The sequence below is a fragment of the Nycticebus coucang genome, chromosome 18 (assembly GCF_027406575.1).
Source record: "Nycticebus coucang isolate mNycCou1 chromosome 18, mNycCou1.pri, whole genome shotgun sequence".
Lineage (NCBI taxonomy): Eukaryota > Metazoa > Chordata > Mammalia > Primates > Lorisidae > Nycticebus > Nycticebus coucang.
This window is the reverse complement of record NC_069797.1, coordinates 936,069-942,732: the sequence shown is the minus strand read 5'-3', so window position 1 is coordinate 942,732 and position 6,664 is coordinate 936,069. Positions and strand designations below refer to the sequence as shown.

Sequence of the window (6,664 nt, the reverse complement as noted above, 5' to 3'; positions counted from 1 at the left end):
ACTGGAGCTGTGTCTTGGCCTGAGAGCCTCAGCCAGACCTTACCAGTACCCTTTTCTCTCTTGCCAGTTGTGTACATGACAGTGAAGGTCCCTCCCTGGCTGGAGGAGATGGAAGGTCCTAAAGGAAGAGGCTCCAAGGGCCATCAGGGCTGGTCTTCTGTGACTCGAGCCTCTGGGAGTGTGGACAGGTTCCAAGAGATGAGGAGGCCCTGGAGCTGCTGCCAGCGCCTTCCTTCCCTCCCCATCCTTCCCCTAGTCTCTTTCCTGGGCCCTCTGTTCCTCACTGTCAGTGCAGAGCCATGTTTCTCGAGACCTCCATTCCGCGCCCTCCATCACATGCCATCGTTCCGCGTCCTTCCTTCAGTGCCATACTTTCCACATGTTCCATCTCGCGCTTCCCGCGTCCTCCCTCACGCACCACGCACCATCGTAAGGGCATCCTACATCCCGTGCCATCCTTCCTGAGTCCTCAGCCTCACGCCTTCTTTCCCACTGGTCCTTCCCGCATCCTCCCTCCCACGCCAACCTTCCCACATCCTCCATCCAGCAGCATCTTTCCGGCGTCCTCCCTCCAGAAACATCCTTCCCATGCCCTCCGTCCTGCATCCTCCATCCCGCGTCCTCAGTCCCAAGCCATCCTTCCCGCGACCCCCTTCAGTGCATACATTCCGCATATTCCATCTCGCGCTGTTGGTCCTGCTCCATCCTCCTGGCTTGTTTGTCCTTCCCGCGTTCTCCCAAGCCATCATAACCGTTTCCTATATCCCCTGCCATGGTCCCTGAGTCCTCAGTCTCGCGCCTTCCTTCCCGCGTGGTTCCCCCATTCTCCATCTCGCATCCTCCCTCCCATGACAACCGTCCCACGTCCTCCCTCCAGGAACATCCTTCCCTTGTCCTCCATCCTGCGAAATCCTTCCTGTGTCCTCCCTCTCGCCCCATTCTTTCTGCATCCTCCATCTCGCGCTGTCAGTCCTCTGCCATCCTTCCCCACATCCTTTGTTCCGCGCCATCCTTCCGGCGTCCTCCGTCCGGAGCCCTCCTTCCTGGGGTCTCAAGCTCCTGCACCTGCGGGCCTACAGCCCCAACGGAGGTTGACCGGTCTGCTCCCAGCCCGCGCACCACGTCAGTTGGAGATTTTCCCGCACTCTCGCTCCCGCCACTACTGGCCATGACACAGTTTCTGAGACCCTCCCGCTACTTCTTGACTCACTGTGATCCTGGGGAGAGTTTCGAGACTTCCAGAGAGTTTTATTTCTTCAGGAAAAGACCCTGCAGGCTCCATGAACAGCAAGATCCGCAGCCTGGTTCCTCCCTTAGGGGGAAGCCCAGGCCGGGGTGGGAGTCCAGAAAGTCCTTCCCTTGTCCATCCCTGTCCTCAGCCCTCAGTCCCTGTGGGTACCTATGAGCTACTGCCCCGTGGAGGAGCTAGTTTGGAGATGCCAAGGCCTGTGATCCCCAAGGTGTCCCTAGTGCCACGGACCCTGGGTGGGGCTGGCACTGAGATGCCCCGGGAGGGGGCAATCCTGGAGGTGACTTGTGTGCCACAGACCCTGAGCGGGGCCTGCATGGAGTTGACCCCATTGGGGACAATTCTTGAGGTGACCTATGCACCACTTCCCCCTGGTGGGGCCACCTTGGAGATGCCACAGCTGGACATCCCAGAGGTGACCTGTGCTCAACAGACCCTGGGTGGGGCTGGCATGGAAATGACCACAGTGGGGGCCATCCCTGAGGTGATCTGTGTGCCATAGACCCTGAGCGGGTCTGACACAGAGTTGCCTCTGGTAGAAGCCATACCTGAAGTGAGCTGTGCACCACTCCCCAGTGGTGTGGCCACCTTGGAGATGCCACAGTTAGAGATCCCAGAAGTGATCTGTGGACAACAGATGCTGGGTGGGGCCGGAACAAAAATGACCATAGTGGGGGCCATTCTTAAGGTGACTTGCGTGCCGCAGACCCTGAGCAGGACTGACACTGAATTGCCTCTGGTGGAAGCCATCCCTGAGGTAACCTGTGCACCATTCCTACCTGTTGGGGCCACCTTGGAGATGCCACAGCTGGAGATCCCGGAGGCGAGCAGTGCAGCAGTCCCCCCTGGTGTGGTCACCTTGAAAATGCCACATTTGGGGTTCCCAGAGGTAATCTGTGCACAACAGACCCTGGGTGGGGCCAGTACTGAGTTGAGCCCAGTGGGGGCCATCTCTGAGATAACCTGTGCACCACTCCCACCTGTTGGGGCCACCTTGAAGATGCCACAGCAGGAGGTCCTGGAGGTGCGCTTTGCACCACTCCTCCCTGGTGTGGCCACCTTGGAAACACAACAGTTGGGGGTTCCAGAGGTAATCAGTGCACAACAGACCCTGGGTGAGGCCAGTACAGAGTTGACCCCAGTGGGGGTCATCCCTGAGGTGACCTGTGTGCCACAGACCCTGAGCGGGACTGACACAGATTTGCCTCTGGTGGGGGCCATTCCTAAGTTGAGGTGTGCACCAATTCCCACTGGTGTGGATACCTTGGAGATGCCAGAGCTCAAGATCCCAGCAGTGACCTATGGACAACTGAACCTGGGCGGGGCCAGGACTGAGATGCCACAGCCAGAAAAGAACTACAAGGTGACATGTGGGCAACCACCCCTCAGTGAGGCCATCTCAGAGATGTCAAGAGCAGCAGCACGTGCCATGGGGGAACAGCAAACTTTGATGAAGGTGAGTGGTGGGCTTTGGTAACCAGGATGGACCACTGGTGGCTGCTCTGTATGATTTAAGGGGGAAAACCCACACCCACTGCAGGTGTCCAGAAATGGCTCCAGGTCAGGGAGGTGGTGGTGAGAGTTGGAAGGGTGGGTGTAGGATCGTGACCCTGGTCACCATGGGGACATGGAGGTTTGGCCTGCCTTCGACAAAACTGGGCCACCCAGGGGGTGGTAAGCCTTGGTGTACTGTAGAGAGGGAAGAGGTGGTGATCCCTGGCCATGTTGCTCCTCTGTCCATTAGGACTCTGGAGGCTAGAGAGGGGTGCAGGTGTTGTTGGGGGTGTTAGGGTGGCATGTGTTCCCTATCATAGTTGGGAGGGGCAACCTGAGCAACGACTTATAAGTTTTCCCTAGATAAACACAGCCACCAAGTGGCAGGAGAAATTCAACTTGTACATTCCCTTCAGAATAACTCAGCCACCAGGTAGCAGGAGGGCTCCCATGGTGTCCAGGTCTCTGTAGAAGGTTTCCAAGCAAGTGTACCTGCAAAAAGAGCCACTCACTTCACTCAGGAACTGGCACTGGTGTTTCTATCCATGTCACCAAATTCCCTGTCCCCCTGCATAAGTCACTCTAATATTTGGCCCTGTGTTTCGTTATGGCAGTGGAACCCTTCCAGACTCTCTGTAAACAAGTGGCTGATAGAGGGATAACCTGGCTCTTCCTTAAACTCTTTCTCAAGGTGCTGCAGGGACATAGGGAGTTGCACAGGCTCTCTGCTTGTCCTGATTTTAGTGCCCTTCCTAAATCTTCCCTCCAGGATCTTGGGTTGGCCAGAGGGCCATTGAAGAGGGGTGAGAGCCCTTCCCCGGGGTTGGAAGTTTCTGAGCTTCCCAAGACTTGACTGTGGGTGAGAGTCAGTACTGCCCCTTCATCCTTTGATGTATTGAGTCTACATTTTGTCTTCAGTGCTTTTTCCCTTTGGAGACTGAGGGAGGGAGGGTGTGTGTGTGTGTGTGTCCACAAGTAAAATCAAGTATTTCCAAACTGCCTCCATTTCTAGTAAACTCAATCCAGTCTTCCAGCATTGAGACTCTCCTACACTTCATATTGCAATGCAAATCCTTGTCTCCCAAAGTTCCTTTCTTCTTGCCAGTTGTGTAGTCACATCAGCCTAAGGAGTTAGATTCCTGAGGGTTGTGTTCCTAAGAGTTGTGGGTAATGCAACCACTGACATTTGGCTTTCACACTATAAGGTATAAACTAGGTTATTGAATCACTGAACTTGAGAGGGATTCGACTATTCTGGGAAAGTGATGGAACCTATGGGCTTTTTCTGTACAGAGACACCAAATATACAACATGGCAAAAAATTTAAAAAATATTGCAAGTAAGTTAGGCTAAACATAATTCAAGGTTAATAACTCTTGAATGAGAAATTTGATAATTTTCCTTTTAACCTATTTGCTTTCAACCTTTTATTAATGTGTCTAATTCCTACAGTTGCCTGAAAGGAATTTGTGTATATAGTTTTCACATGGGAGACAAAAGATTAATGAGGGGAACAGCAAAACTGAGGACAGAACAGGGGTGAAAACAATAATTTGGGAGAGAACTCTGGGAGCTTGGAGATTTGGTGAACTAAGAATTACGCCAAAGAAAGCGTAATTCTCAGCCCCTTATAAATGCATGATTTGTAATTAAATGGCATAGCTAGGTTTTATTTTACTAGCTAAGAATTAGTTCTTTTAAATCCTGCATTGGCATAATGACCCTGCGATAGCTAGTAGGTATTCTGTGGTTCCTATTGGAGCAACAGGCAGCTGTCATGCAGGGCTGGTCTAGTCTCCTAGACAATGGGTCACAGCTCTGGCCAGGCCAGGGGGAGAGGGTGGAGCAGGGAGAATGGGTTTGGTAATACAGCCTAAAGTCCACTCATGGCTCTTTGGACTCTGTTGTTACTTTTACTCGTGAATCTCTAGGGACTGATTTTAGAGGTGTTAAGTACATCAGGTTAAATTTAGAGCATAATTATCTTGATAACTCGAGTTAAATAATACCACATTTATCCCAAATTTTTGATCACTGAAAACAGAGTAGCCTGATTATATTTAAATTAGAAAGAAAACTGTCTCTTTTAATTACAGCAAAAAAAAAAAAAAATTGATATGGAAGGAAGTATCCACAAATGTGTAAACATTTAAATTCAAAACAAGATTTCAAGGTTCATTCAATTTTCATGAGAACACTATTCTCTGGGCCTTTTCTTTAACTATTTGTCCACCCTGTACTGGTCTTTCCTTGAAGGGTAGTTGGGACCTGTCCTGCCTTTTACGTAGAGTAGTACCTCCTGGGATGACACTTTAATCAGGGAATCCACTTTCAGCCTTCAGCATAGGGCTGGGCACATCATACCAATAATAATGGTGTTTTTCCTAAATACTGTGATCAACATTTAACCACTTTATTCACTGAAGATACAACACAATCTTACTTCCTATACAAGCTTTCATACTTGCTATCCTTAAAAAAAAAAAAAAAAACTTTTCTATTTTAGATGTTATAGTTTTATCAGCATAATGAAATTGTAGAGTCCTTGGTATATAAAGATGGGCAATACAAAACTTGTTGAATTGGATTCAATGTCAATATTTACTTTCTTATAAACCACATGGTCTTCTTTTACTTTTTCCTAAACAGAAATCAAACACATTACTAGACAGAGTTCTGGAAGAACAGCCTTCTACTGGCAGGTAAGTGTGAGGCTTTGTACTGCACATGTGGTGTGTGCTTGGAACATTATAGTCCATGGTGAGTTTCAGGTCACATTTCTTGTAGGTGTGCATTTTGTTGTTGTTGATGTTTTCCATTAGCAACAGCATTGTCTGTTTAATAATGAAAAATTTGACTCCTGTCCTGAGGTTACTTTATAAGGCCTATATTTTGTAGGAATCACAAAGTCTTTCAGAGCTGGTGTGTATGCTCAGTTGGGTTCAAAGTGATTCGAAAGTGTACCTCACATCACATAGTACTCAAAAATCAAGGTTGCACGTTTTATCAAAGTTTAAAGCTTATTTGTAGAAACAATTGGAAATAAGAATACTAAAAAAATACAAGTTGTGTTATTCACCAAACTTTCCTTTTGTTTTTTTTTTTTGTTTTTTTTTTTGAGACAGAGTCTCACTCTGTCAGCCTGCGCACATGGCATCCCCCAAGCTCGCAGCGACCCACACCCCCGGGTTCAAGTGATCCTCCTGCATCAGACTCCCAAGTAGGGGGGGGTTACAGGCACAAACCACAACATCTAGTTCAGTTTTCAATTTGTATTAGAGACTAGGATTTTTTTTTCTTTTTTTTTTTTTTTTTTAATTTGGCCGGGGCTGGGTTTGAACCCGCCACCTCCGGCATATGGAACCAGCACCCTACCCGCTGAGCCACAGGCGCCGCCCAGGGGATTTTTTTTTTTTTTTCTATTCCTTTTTTTCAGAGACAGATTCTCACTATGTGGCCCTCAGTAGAGTGAAATGTTCAGTGTAAGTGAGTGGACATCTCTACACCATTTCTCAATCACAAGCCTTCCCAGCTTCATTCCAGGAAGCAGTCCATTCATGCAGCCACAGGATAGAAAATCGTGATTCAAGAACTTTGGGTAACTTCAAAGACTTCATGAATGAAAGATGTGATGGAAAAGAAAATGGTCGCTCTTGATATCCTACTTCTCAGGATTAGTAGCATCTGCCTTGCCTACTTATTAAATGTGTTAGTGTTTAAAACACAAATATGCTCAAAGAGAATACATCCAAAATAAAAGTGGTCTAACTTCAGAAGACTTTGAATGTCTTTAAACATTGATCTTTCTACAGAAGACTTTAGAAAACAGTTCTGTCGGGCGGCGCCTGTGGCTCAAGGAGTAGGGCGCCAGTCCCATATGCCGGAGGTGGTGGGTTCAAACCTAGCCCTGGCCAAAAAAAA

At 48.7% G+C, this 6,664-nt stretch overlaps 1 long non-coding RNA gene across 1 annotated transcript; it reads left to right on the top strand.

Moving 5' to 3' along the window:
* The first annotated feature begins 3,510 nt into the window (after positions 1-3,510).
* On the top strand, positions 3,511-6,398 carry LOC128569546 (uncharacterized). Its single transcript, XR_008375424.1, has 3 exons — positions 3,511-3,602; positions 5,393-5,445; positions 6,180-6,398. It is a non-coding gene; the product is annotated as an uncharacterized LOC128569546 (long non-coding RNA).
* The last annotated feature ends 266 nt before the right edge of the window (positions 6,399-6,664 follow it).